Genomic DNA, 14,976 nt, shown 5'->3' on the forward strand with positions numbered 1-14,976 from the left:
TCGGATGGACCGCATGACCGAGAGGATGGACAAGCATGCGGAGAGGCTAGACATGGCGGAGCGCCGCCTGACTGAGGCCGAGGAGGCGCAAACGGAGTGGGATGGTGACCGAAAGCAATTCAGTAGATTACTGCAGGTCATCCTGGACAAGTCCGAGGACTTGGAGGCGCGCTCTCGGCGCTCCAACATCCGCATTACAGGGGTGGCGGAAACAACCCAAACGGGTAAAATGGAGCTGTTTGTCAAAAAACTCCTGGTGACGCTACTAGGAGAGAGCACCTTCTCGCCAATGTTCATCGTTGAACGCGCCCACCGCACTCTTGGTCCGCGTCCCCCCCTGGGCGCCAACCCCAGGCCGATCATCACTAAATTACTTAATTACAGGGACAGAGATGCAGCCCTGAAAACGGCCCGGGAGAAAGGGAAACTACAGTATGAGGGAATGGACATATCGCTGTACCCAGATTTCACGGCCAAAGTTCAGGAGGAAAGACGGCGCTTTGCCCCACACAAACAGCAGCTACGTGAACTTGGCTTGGACTACGCCATGCTGTACCCAGCGAAGCTCCGCATCAACAGGCAAGGACACTCTCATTTTTTCACTGACCCCAAGGAGCTACAAAAGTCCCTGAAGGTGTGGGCTAGAGAGCGGCGTGGGAGCCCGGGATCCCAGTCGGCGGAGACAAGAGGCAACAACGACCTGGAGGAGCAGGATTGACCTGGAGAGGGAGCCCGCAGGCTGAGAAGGTGCACCAGTGAGCCTATCCACATGGCGGACCCTCGGAGGAGCGGGAGACGCTCCTGGCGCTTCATAGGACTCAGTTGGATGGACCCGGTACGATATACTGGGGTGAGATTTTTACATGATGGGCTGAACAATTGGGAGGGTGCCCTAGTTTGACATTTGCGCTGCAGGCGACAACCAGGAGGGAGACGCCTTCAAGCTGAGGGAATACAGCTGGGGGACACTCTTACGGGGTGGGGGGTGGGGGACACCCCTGACACTTTGCTGATTCAGTGCTTAATGGACACTGTCCACACATATACGGAGGGTGATGGCGACGGGGCAAATCAATGACACTGCCAATTGGGGCCTACAGGAGGAGGCCAGCAGCGAGACTTCTTAGGCTACCTCTGCCCTAGCGCTGTCAGCAGATATGACCCACAGTGGGCCTAGGTTGGGGATTTCATCGGGATTCCTTAAGGCGGGGGGGGAGGGGGTGGGAACAGGGGACTCGGTCAGACCAGGTTGGGGTTGGTTGGCTGTGGGAGGGGGGGCATGAGAGTTTAAAAACGGGGGGTTTGGGTAGGGGGGCCTCAGATGTGCTCCGAACAAGTACTTTGCTGGTGGGTGCTTTGCTGTTGCTACATGTTCTGGGTAACTGGGGTGCTACTGTGCTGCAGAGGTGCTGCCTTGATGGGTCACTTGGGTCCAGGGAGACTCGAATGGCGGTGGGATACACACTTCTCCACGATGTACAGGGGTTGGGATGTGTCGTTACCTGCGCTGACGACGAACTACCCACTCTGGAGGCTCCGTGGGCGACACTTGGGGCACGCGATGGTAATCAATGCTCTGATTATGGCTAATACACGATCGAGGAACTCGACTGAAGATACGGAGTCCCTCAAAGTACTGACTTGGAACGTTAGGGGGCTTAACGATTACCGTAAACTGCGCAGGGTCCTGCACTACCTACAAAGACACCAAATAGACTTGGCCTTACTGCAGGAGACACATCTCCCTAACACTAGTAGAATGCTCTCCCACAAGGGGCTCCAGGGAAACACTACACACGCGGGCTTCACCACACATGCACGGGGTGTCCTCACATGGGTTAACCCAAGAGCCAGATTGTACCTCACATTAATATGTGCTGACCCGGAGGGAAGGTTCGTGTTGAGCAGATGTGTGGGTAAGGGGCACGATTTCGTGGTCATGAATGTATATGTGCCCAACTATGACTCTCCTGACTTTTATGCTGCGGTGGCCGGACGTTGTGCGGAGTTGAATTCCACCAGGATGCTATGGGGGGGGGGAGATTTTAACTTGATTTTTGATACTGATTTGGACAGATCTGCGGGTCCGCCTAGACGTCCGGCTGCAGCGGCATTGCAAATGCAGGCAGAGATGATTCCCCTGGGGCTGGTGGACGTATGGAGGGAGAGACACAGAGACAGGGGGGGTTACACTCACTACTCTGCTTACCACGATATCCACACCAGGATAGATTACTGGATGGCCACACACGTCCTTCTAGAGATGGTGCGAGGCTGTAAGGTATTGCCCCGCACGCTGTCCGACCACTCCCCGCTACTGTTGACACTTAGTTCCCCCAAACTAAGGATCCCACCATTCACGTGGCGTTTCCCCCCGTACTCCTTGCTGGACGAGGCATTCAGGGGTGATCTAGGTGAGGAAATAGACAATTACTTTGAAACGAATATAGGATCGGTAGACAGTTTTCGAACGGTGTGGGAGGCGTTCAAAGTCTTCATTCGGGGGGTGGCCATGACTAAACACTCCGGCGTTTTGAAAACCATTAGACAGCGACTGACACACTTAGAGGGAAAAATCGCTGAAATAGAGAGGAAACAAGTGGCGGGCATAATAACTGAGGGAGCCGGGAACCTGCAGGAGCTTCTGAAGGAATTTCATGAGGAGGCAGACAGAGAGGTTCGTCACCTGGGCAAGTATGCAACAGCACGTGTATATGGGGAGGGGGAGCGACCTGGCTCACTTCTGGCCAAGCTTATGAAAGGAGCCAGGAGACGACAAGTGGTCACAGAGTTACAATCGGATGCGGGTGATATGCTCACGGAGGAGGGGGAGATTCTCTCTGAATTCAGGAACTTTTATACCACCAAAATATCAGGGGTAGAAGACCAAATCGATCACTACTTAAGCTACATCAAAATGCTGTTCCTCGAGGACTGGCAGAGGGATTTCCTTAGATCCCCTATACAACAGGAGGAGATCTCGGAACGCACTGGAAGGCATGAGGTCTGACAGTGCCCCAGGGGCAGACGGATTGACGGTCAGTTTTTACAAAGCGTTTTAAGATAAGCTCATACCACACCTCTCATCACTATTTGATGATATCTGCGAGGAAGGCACCATGCCGCCCTCCATGAGAGAGGCCATCATCGTAACAATACTAAAACCGGGTAAGCCACACACTCAAGCAAGCTCTTACCGCCCGCTGTCCCTACTGAATGTGGATGCCAAGCTGTACGCAAAGGTGTTGGCAGCCCGACTGGCGATGGTCGCCTCTGAACTGGTAGCCCCAGAACAAGTGGGCTTTATTCCGTCACGTAACCTCACATACAACATACGAACGGTGATGGGGGCCATCCAGCATACTCGGCAGGACTCCAAGGCCATCGCGGTATTTCTCGATATGGAGAAAGCGTTTGATTCTGTAGAGTGGCCGTTTCTGAGCAGGGTCCTTAAGAAACTGGGCCTGGGCGACCTCTTTCTACAACTTCTGGGGGCGCTCTATTACAAGCCCACGGCACGGGTCCGCTTGGGCGACACTGTCTCGGAAACGTTTGAGATCAGCAGGGGCACGAGGCAGGGGTGTCCACTCTCCCCACTACTCCACGCACTGGTGGCTGAACCCTTGGCCTGTGCAATCAGAGAGTACCACTCCTATGAGGCTATTAATTACCCCACCTACAAGATAGGGATATCTACTTACGCCGACGACACCTTACTTTATGTAAGGGATCCGGCTAACAACCTCTCCTCAGTCCTGAGGGAAGTGGTGCGCTTCGGAGCCTTATCCGGGCTGCGAGTGAACTGGTCCAAATCAGTGGCGTTCCCTCTCACTCCTGTAACCGCCCCCTTTGAAATGGACTACCTGCTCCAATGGTCGACCGACCCGATTCGCTACTTAGGAATCATGCTTCATACTGACCCTGATGTCATGATCAGAGAGAATTATGGCGTAGCTTATAGTAAGCTGTCCGATGATGTTGAGGTTTGGTGCAAGCTACCATTATCCCTTATGGGTCGAATCGCCATAATGAAAATGGTGGTCCTCCCGCGGTTCCTGTTCCTCTTCAATAACATCCCAGTCATGTTATCTAAGGCCTTCTTTGCCACGTTAACCAAACTCCTCATTCGCCTAGCCTGGGGAGGCAAGCAACCCAGAGTGAAATGGGAGACTCTTAAGCTACCGTATGAAAAGGGGGGGCTAGCAGCGCCAGACATGGAACGATATTATAGAGTCGCGCAGGCAGCCCATCTCCACACGTGGATCCACGGTAGTCCGGACATTCCACACATGATCTTGGAAAGGCTGTTCGTAGACCCGGTCCCCCTTCCCGCGACCGTCTGTGGCCCAATGGATCGCCGAGTGGGGACGTTAGACTCTCTGCTTACTACCAATCACGCATGGCACTCCCTACTGCAGAGACAAGACAAAGTGCTGTTGTATGCGCCGAACATGCCTATCCACTGGGCGCTATGGCTTCCTACTTTGACGGAAGCGGGAGTCTGCAAGGCTCTTCGTGACCTTGGCGCCCACAAAATGGGAGACTTATTTGAACATGGGACGGTCAAGACATGGGAGCAGCTAACTAGGGGAGGAGCGGAACCTTCGCTGCTTCAGCGCTTCCAATACCATAGAGTGAGGAGTGCATTCCTGGAACTGCTGGGGCCTGACTTGGAGGAGCCACCGGAAGTCCCGGAGCTGACATATGTTATTGCTGCGGAGGCACCCCAAAAGCTTATAACAAAACTCTACAAAATAGGACATGACCATACAGCGGCACACTACACCAAAGCGCGCTTGGCCTGGCAGGTCGACCTCAACACGCAGTTCGGTGACCGCATGTGGGCTCACTGCTGTGCGGCCACCAGAAAAATTTCTCTAAACGGACGACATCGCCTGGTCCACTTCAAATATCTGCAACGGGTGTACTACACACCGGAGAGGCTACATAGATATGGGCTTCGCGACACCCCAGAATGTGAGAGATGCCACGCTCCCGTGGCGGACTTTCTACATGTGGCCTGGGCGTGCCCGGGAGTGCATCGCTTCTGGCATAGGGTGTTCGCCGAAATGAGTACAATAGTGGAGCTAGAGCTGACCATGGAACCCACCCTTGCCCTTCTGGGATACATGAAGGCAGTTCCTGTGGCAGTAAGGAAACTGTTGGGCATGGGCATGCTCCTAGCAAAGAGAGTGGTAGCAATGTGTTGGATGAGGGGCCCACTGCCTACGCTGAAAAGATGGTCCAACGACATGATGTATTGCAACACACAATCAGAACTATATGGCGAACTACTCCCTCCTAGGAGCAGGCCCAAGAACTTCTGGGCCCTGTATCAAACCTACTTAAATGCCCAAGACACTGATGAGGAATCCACAGCATGTGAGGGGGAGGGACAACCGGAGCCACTCGAAGGGGACCCACAACTAGAATAGTATTGCTGCGGCGAGGACACGTCATTCCATGAACTCGAACTCGGATGGCGGCAGTAAGGATGCGCCCACCCATCCCGAGGCTTCGGGCGGGAGACGCGGAAGGCGCAATACACACACTAGCACATGTCGTTATACACAAGGAGTACTTACGGGGGAGTTGGGGGGGTGGAGTGGGTGTTCGGGGGAGGGCGGGGGGGAGAAAATGTTAAAAATGTATTGTTTTTATACGACTATACACAGAGCGGAGCTACGTCTGCCAGAAGAGGAACCTGTAGACTATATACCTTGTATGCATTTATACTAATATTATTAGGTGTAGGATTGTTCAGATCACAGCGATGCCGGCCCGGGATGGGTTGTAGGCGGTCAGCTCTGAATGTTTTACATTCTGTGACCAAAAATAAAATAAAAAAAATAAAAAAAAAAGAAAAACACACATGTGCACCTATAAGTGCACTCTACTCCTCCCTGACATGCCCCGCCCTACACTCATTGTGTATGATCAAATGTGACGTGCAGTCAAAGTTCAACAGCATAAATAAAATGATAATAACATTGTGTTATTATCATTTTTTTTGTTGTCTGCTGGCACAGACTGTGGTGTGATGCTCCTCTACCATTACGAGGAGCTGTCTCGTAAAGCACCATGTTTTTGTGGCAATTGTCCAAAGGTTTGCTTAAGTAAATCATACCTCCATGAAGTGGGGAGGCCCTATTGCCTTATGCTTGACAGTCATTAATGCATCCTGTTTACAATTATAAATCATATCTTGATTCTTACTTTATTATACAGTTAATTAAAACCGTAACATACAAACATCATATTAATACTTGATAAAATGGTGGGATTAAAATATAAGGATTAATAAAAGATTATATACACATTTGTAAATCTGGCAATACAAAACAAATATCAAATCCAAAAGAGCAGCATTTCAAGTTCATGGTAATTTATCACAATTGGCCCTTTGGTCCAAAAGAGAAGTGTATAGTATAAAATACACAAGCAAAAGTTTCCTAATGCTTATTACTGAAGGTTTAACTTCCATCGACTTTCATTTATGCAATATGAATAGAGCCAGTCCGTTCCTTAATGCTGGGCATTATGCAGTGCAGTTAAAATAATGTTAACAAACTTCCCAGTTCTTGCTAGAACTTGGGCTGAGTTATTACTGAAGCACAAATCAGATGCTTCCCTGCAATGTCTCAGTAACTTTTCCCGATAAATTGGGACCAGTAGGCATCGGTGATCATTGGCAAGATGAGGGCAACAGCATAACAGATGTAACCAGCACTCATATGCATAATTACAGTGCCTACATGTTAGCTGACTAGTCCTCCGAGCCCACAGCGGGTTAACATCATGAATTGTAAGGGCTAACAGCCTCATATAAATGATTTTATTGTGAGTCTGTGATTGAAGAGAATAGTTAAAATATGGTTGAGATTTTCCCTTAATATATGAGTCATTCAAAGCTGAAAGGAGTGGTTTTTTGGGAAGCCAAGCAACATCTCTCTCGAATGACACTAGAGTGATTTGGCTTTTTATCGTTTTTTTCCACATTGACAGGGAAATGATTGGATTAGAAAAGTTAATGATTTCAATCTCAATGTGGAAATGGCCAAATGCAGCTGTCTGTACCAAAGAGAGAGTTTGTCCGTGAACACTGATTGCAATTATTTTTCATGGATTGAACTGGTGCACGTAGAGTGTAGATGTAGAATTTAATTAGGTATCCCAGACAATGAAGATCTGCACTTGCGAGGCCCAGCTCAAGTCTCAGCCTCGCCCTACTTGCATACTGAGGACCCGAAAATATTTTCATATAGGCCAATATTTGATAATTCACTAAAAATGAATCCATTTTGCCAGGGACAGCCCGGTGTCCATAAGATACTACCGGGAGCAGTTTGGCGCGTAGGACCCTTAAGATTGACTCTGCTGTGGGGCTGTGCAAATGCTGATTCAAGCGCCTCAGACTATGTATAACCCCTGCTCCCTTGGGCCGAAGATGTTTGAGATGGGATACTTGATTTACCTTTTCGATAAACCAAACTCCGAGATAATTATAGCTAGTACAGGTCACTGTATGTAGACCACCTGCTTGCCAAGACAGATGTTTCTTTTTTTTATTATTCCCAAAAATCATGACTTTGGTTTTTGATTCATTCATCAGAAGATTGTTTTTTATATTATATGTGTTAAGGGCAGTGAGCGCTCTTTGTAGACCTATTTTTATATGGTCCATGATAATAATCTTGTCAGCGTATTGTAGTTGTATTCCACCCAAATTTGGGGCGACCACAGATGCACCTGCCAATTCTTTAGGCAAATCGGCTGTATAAAGATTAAATATTAGTAGGGCAAATACGCAGCCTTGCTTTAGACCATTTTTTGTTGTGATTTTTGCAAATACTGTTGTGGCACTTGTTTTAATTCACACCCAGGTTTTGTTGACACAGAGATGTCAGTCCAGAGAGAAGTGCAGATGGTATCCCCCAGGAGTTTCAGTTTTTTCCGTAGCGTACCTCGGTTGACTCTATCGAACACTGCACCGAAGTCCACAAAACAGCAGATTAAAGGTAGATGATTGGCCAAAGTGGCTCTCCACTACAGGTAGGACAGCGCTATTATGTTATCCATCATGGCGCAGCCTGATCTAAAGCCTGACTGAGTGTGGGGAAGGATGCTGTTTTCGGTAACCCCGTTTTAGAGTTCTACCAGCGGGACATGCGCATTGGCCTTAGCTTTGATATCCAATAAAGCTATTAGCCTATAATTGGCCAAACTTGAGCGGTTACACTTTTTATGAAGTGGATGTAAAATTGAGCCCTGCCAGGTGGATGGAATTGTGTTTTTAAGAAATGCTTGTTTGAAGTGAGGTGTAAGGAGCTCTTCCCAGAACGATCGATTTGATTTAAAAACTGTAGCAGTTATTCCATTTGGCCCTGGCGCGCCATCATTCCTCATGCAACTAATGATCCTAATTACTTCTGCTTCAGAGATGCCTAGACCCTGGGTCTTTTCATAATTTGGTGCTTGAGGCGAGGAGAGGGCTGACAGCTCCCCTGTCCCACTGCTGTAGAGCTGATTGATGTGATTCACCCAAACATTCTCGGGTACCCCGTTCTCCTTAGACTGGCCACTATTACTGTCTTGACTGTTATATCTCCAAAATGGAGCTGGATTTTTTTCCTTAAGAAGAGAGAACATTGTAAGCCAGGATTCTTTTATATGTTTAGTCTATTGTTCCCATGCGCGTTTCCTACTGGCAGTTCGAAGTGATCCATTTATTGCACCCTGCAATGCTTTTTCCCCTTTTTGCCTTGCATTTGGGGGATTTTGGCGCTTCCATTTGCTTTCTGGCATTTCCTTATTTGGGTGCTGGTTTAGATTATTTGGCACCTGTTTTTGTTGAGCGTCCAATGTTCCCCCCAGCGCCCGTTGCAGATCTGTCAGGAGAATGGGCCAGTAGTCTAAGAGGGCTTGAAAACCAAAACCAGTTTTTAATTGTTCATTTTTATTTGTCCATGTAGACAGTTTTGTACCAAGATTGGTGGGCAATGTTATCCTGCGCTGGACTTTATCACTTTCTGAGCAGTAGATTCACCTACAGATGTAAATTTACAAGATGCAACAGTGGAAAGACTGAAAGATGCTCTGAAGGGCCCATGGTAACTCTCTATTGAATTGTCGATGTCAAAGTCATTCAGATGCAAAGCTAGTGTGCTACCAATGAATAGATAATCAATTGTAGAGATATTCCTGTATGTTGGAAGCGGGCCCTAGGTTGATCCTTCGCTTTCTTGAGGTTATGAGTGGATTATATAGAACATGCTTCAAATATGGCTTGTAGTACAGCGACCTCTTTAGGGTGTTTATTTTCATTTCCTGTTTTGTCGAGAGATCTGTTATAACAATCCCCAACTATAAGTGGATTATGATAAGGATATTTCATGAGAAAATCTTCAATGATGGCTGCCTGATCATCGAGTGCTTGGTTTCTCTGGTGCAAAACTGGATTGACATAGCAGTTGAACAGTAGCAATCTAAGCGGATTATAATGATTTATACTTGGATTCCAGGTGAGGGAGCTGCAAGTGTGATTACTTCCAACCTTCGGGAATGCTTGATGTAAACAGAAAGGCCGCCCAAAAATATTGCATCTTGAAGCCAGGACATGGATGTCAAAGTACCCGGAAAGAGCTGTACTAGATGTTGCCCATGTCTCCTGGAGACAGACTATATCACTGCTTTGAAGGTAATCTAGGTATTTTGCTCGTTCAATGTATGATCTGTGTTGCCTTAAAAGGGACTTAAAGATGTAGTTGGGCCGAATGATGTCCAAATTGGTTGTTAGTGTACTGTTTGCTAGTAAAGACTCTTCTCTGGTTAGTAGAGCCGGTAATCCTCAGAGGTTCATGTTGGGAGAGAGTGCTGGTAAGATTGTTACTGAGACGGATATCAACAGCACATTTTAAGATGGAGTACGTTTTTAAAAATGTATTGACTAATGTGTGAGGATATCTGTCTTGAGGTAAGTGCCTAATCTCAACACCCCAGTCTGACAATTGATTGGCTTCACACAGCATTCCTGTCTGCTGTGACTGTTGGTATAGCCCGACCACTGTGGATTCATTGTGGGAGTCACCTGACAGGCTTTGGAATTTAACTCAGGCAACCTCTGCCGAGCCTATGTGCTCCAACGATGATACGTGAGTAAATAAGCGCAGGATGTTGCCTCTGTTCAAAACATCAGAATTGTCTTTGGCATGGTATCTTGGTGTAAGTACGACCTCCACCACTCCTGGTTTTAAAAGGCTACTGCTCATTGAGGTTCCCGGTAGGACTTGATTGTAAAGTGCAATTATTGGTTGATATATTGGGGGGTGCTAGATACCATTGGTCCTGAAGGAGAATTTACCACCTGTTGATGCTGCATGTTAGTGCTGTATGCAGCACTGGACAGTGGTTACGTGTAAGCCTCTGCCTCTGGTCCTGAAGTTGTGGGTAGGAATGTCGGTCCGGGGACGAGGCTAATCCTCACATTTGGGCTTTCCATGGACTTAGGCTGAGTTGGTGTTGTATGAGCCTCCCCTTTCTTATTATCAAGAAAGGAAGTAGAGGGGACATTAAAGGAAATTGCCCCTCGGGCAGAGCCATCAACTAAACTCTTCGTTGATTGGTGTTTGATGAGTTGTAGGTGATTTTGTAACACTTCTTTGTCTTTCTTTCCTGATGACTTTACTGAAGAAATTGGATAGAGCTTAACAGGGCCAATATCTGACTTAGTTGTATATGTACGAGTACCATGGGACGTTGCTCGATTTTTAGTTTTTTCCCTTTTTTAGGATTTCCTCAGCTTTTTCTTTGCTTTCCTAGAAAGCTAACCTTCCTTCTGTTTAATCTCTGGGGCGCCGTCTAGTTCTTCTATTATTTGACAGCTTGTTGAAAGACAGGGCGCAACAGTTATGGGCCTCATTGAGGAAGTTAAACTTGTGACAGTGGATGATGGCAAATGTGATGTTTTAAAAGGCTTGCAAACGGGTCCTCAAGTAAGTTGGCTGGATTGTTAATAGGTTCTGTATTTAAATTAGTTGGAGTCAGTTGTAAGGATGGACCGAAAGGGGCTCTTGAGACCCGGACTGAGTCTGCTAAGGTGGTCAAAACTGCAGGAAGATTTGCCCACTGGTCCACAATGGCCGCATATGAACATGAGCAGGTTGTTTGTGAAGTAGGAATCAAGTTTGTGATATGGTCCATATTTCCTTTCAAATCTGCCAAACACATAGCTATTGTCTGCAAAAGATCCCTTTGCAAATCCATCATGAAGGATTGCCAAAGTAAAGCTTAGGCCGTTATGTGTTTGGGTTAGTGAGTTTTGGCAATTCAGAGGCAGCCAGGAAACTTGGGTTTTCTAGGTTGTGAGAGGTACAATAATGATGATTTGTTCCACTAGATAGCCCATACAGCTGTAGAGTGGATTCCAGGGTTTTCTCAATTTTAGTTTCAAGCTGCTGTAAAAATATTGCTGAAAGTTCTCCCAAATCTTGTTTTTTTAAAGCGACGGGAGAGCCTGAGGCAGCAATCAAAGAGGGAGATTGATGTATTAGGCCCTCAATTGGTATAGATCTTCTTGGCACATGTGATGCTGATTTAGAACTGTCAATGGAGATGTTGATTGAAGGTCCATTGAAGCAGAGCTTGTGTTAGCATTAGGGACAGAGTCTGGTCCCAAGGACAATTGGGTAGGACTAATGACAATGTTCGTGTTTGGGCAAAAAAGAGAGCTGTGTTTTTGCCTTCGTAGGGTAGGGGCCCTGGGAATTTGTAGCAGAGTGAAAGAAGTCTTCCTTAAAACTTGAGTTGTTTCCTAGGTGATCTATCCTGCCATTAGCTGAAACTCCATTTGAAGGCTTTGGAAACAAATATTTAGTTATCAAGCTAATGTTAGCGTTTATTTGGTTATTCTGTCTTAGGGGCCCCAGAAAGTTGGCCTGGATTCTGAGAATGTATGCATATTATGCTGGAATCATTAGTCAATGGCCCTGCTAGGGCTGCGCCTCCATTGCCATCAACTGCTGACTTTGACCTGGTGACTAGAATCTTGTTTGACATCATAGGGCAATATAAATGTGCAGCGTGATATGTTGGTTGATCCTCGGAAGGAATAGGATAGTGAGCTAGGGAGATCAAATAATTACTGGGTAAGAGTAGATGGACGTATTTAAACTGTGATCTGGGCACATTGGTGACCCGTTGGCCGCACCCAACCTAGTTTGGCCGCTTTCACAGGCCCACTGGGCACGCAGCCGTGCACACCTTTCCCTGCGGTCCTTTGTGCACGGAGGGAGGTTCACGGGGATCTCATGGACTATTATACGAATGGGGCCTTCCCAAAATGCCTCTGTCTTCTGTATCACGGGGGCCCCCACCGTGCAGCTGCCGGACTCCTGCAGTGCTCCCGCTCCTCAGCTGCTGCTGTGCTGTGTCACCGTAAAAACCTGGGCCTGAGTTCAAGCCAGATTCACCATACTTTGCTCCAAGCTTTACTCGCTATGTGAGTTTAGTTAATTGACCATGTGCACCAATAATAGGGTAGTTTACAGCCAAATAACGTGGAAGCAGGGAGCAGATGAAAAGAAGGTGAGCAGAGCTCATGGGGCACACAGGATATGCAGAGTCACCACTGCCACAATCACTACTTTTACTGCTTGCGGTATGCCACGTGCCATCTGCGTTTTCAAGGTTCACCTGTGATCCTGTGCTCCCCCCATCAATGCTGTTGTTGGATCGGCGGTTAAGGGCAACAGTAGGTTCAATACGCCACCGGCAGCAGCAGCCACACTCACGATTGGCACCAGGCTGTGCGCTGCTTCAAAAGTTGTTCAGAGACCCTCACTGATTGGAGGGCAGAGGACACCACAGATCAGCCGGAAAACCGGGAGCCGCAGTTGAGCCATTAGCCGGAGGCCGTGACGCAGCTGCGTTCGGCATCTTCCTCCTCACAGCCAGGAGCTGTGTTCGGCGATAACCAGGGGCTGCAATGCCGCAATGACGCAAGCCGCAATTCAGACGAGAACTGGGGGCCGCGATGCAGCATCTTCCTTCCTCCCCAACCGTCTGGTTGACTGACTGCTGACTGGAGGCGGAGTCAAGCAGCAACTAGCTTGAATATCTTGATTCAGAAGTATATCCAGAGCACAGATTTATTTTGGTAGACAGATTGCATAGAATATTCAACAATTCAAGACACATTGAATATTAAACACAGGTATACTTGAAGGTATGAACATAATATAAGACTTTAAAAATCACTGTTTACAATTTGACATGTTAAAAGAATCATAATTGTTGTTCATGCCTTTAATGTGAGCAACTAACTAAATATAATTTTTTGAAGTATCTAGCTCTTGGTACACTATTTGCAGTGTGCAATTTAATAGGGAGTTCTTAATCAAAAACAAAATATGAGTAAAGGTGCAAAATGTAAGTTGATAAAGTTTATTGAATAAAATATGAATGTACATAATTTTATATAACAAATAATGAGAACTCAAACTATAAATTATAATTTTAACCATAAAGGCAAATTATTACTAAGACTTAATACAAGGAAGGAATACATCATAAAGTGAATAAATGAAATAATTCTGTATTTAGAACATCAAATGTTTTGGTATTTTTGTGTAATTAAAAGGAAAGAAAAGAAGTAAGGAAGAGAACAGAAGGACGAGAAAAAGAAAGGAAAAGAGAAAGAATATTTGCATATTGCATATCAGCACATGTATCACATATCAAATCCTATATCCTGTGATAATTAGTTCATATAATAAAAACATGTTATTAACAACTTATTTCTCATAATAACAATTATAAATAATTAGATACATTACTTTAAATATTAGGGAAAAAAGCTAATAGAATTACTAGGGGTTTTACACTTTTTATTTCAGTTAACAGTAAACGGTGACCAAAAGAGGTCCTTATTCATCATTTGTAATGTAGATGTAGCTGCTGCTGTGTCTATGAAGTGGAACAAAGAATATTCCACCATCTGGAAATAATAATATCCTTGGTATTTTTCCAATTGGATGTGATGACTTGGAAGGCATTAGCAAGTGACAGATCTAACAATGTGCCCAATTTGGAACGTGTAGGCCAAAAGTGTGAAGCACTTCCTAGAAAAATACATTTAACATTAAAAGGAAAATCAATAGAACAAATAGATATAGTCTTGCAGACCTGTATCCAGAAAACAGTCGTTGGAGGACAATGAAAAACATATGAAAATATGTACCAGGAAAATTCCTACAAGACTAGCACATATTTGAGATTGTTAAATTGTATTCTTGTAAAGAGAGTGGAGTAATATATAACCTGCAATAAAAATAATAAAGAGTTTGTGTAGTGCTAGCATTCAGGGATGTTTGATGCATTTTATTTCAAATCAAACCCCAGTCTTTTACAGCTATAGAGTGTTGAAGGTCGGATTCCACATTGTCTCGATTTTGAAATTAAGACGGGAAGGAATAATATAATGCAGATATTTATATATGGGAAGCTTTGAGATATGATAATAGTACAAGTCGAGCAGGAGACGAGGAGCCCATGGGAGATTGAGACTGAGTAAGAGTGGAGATGGCTTGCCTAAGGGCATCTCTAAGAGACTCATATTTACCAGCATAGGAAGAAAGGATATCAAATCTTTTTTGGATTTCAGAAAAAGTAAGAGGGATCCTGTCACACATCAGCTGTTTAGTTTGAATTATGTTTAGTTTAGTTTAGTTTATGACATTTGTTAAGCGCTTGGTTGCACAGAGAACAGTGCGTCCCCACGCTGACAACCCTACCTACATCTCTTCAGCTTAGCTCCCAGAGGGAGGGCACAGGGGCATGGGTGAACTATGCTGAGTTTATAATGGGAAAGAGATGGGTTTTCAGCCTCTGTCTGAACCTGGTTTCAGACGGCTCCATCCTCAGTTCGATGGGTAGGTTGTTCCAGTCGTTGCTGGCATGGTGTCTGAATGAACGTCCTCC

Source organism: Lissotriton vulgaris, chromosome 3_2, assembly GCF_964263255.1.
Source record: "Lissotriton vulgaris chromosome 3_2, aLisVul1.2, whole genome shotgun sequence".
NCBI lineage: Eukaryota > Metazoa > Chordata > Amphibia > Caudata > Salamandridae > Lissotriton > Lissotriton vulgaris.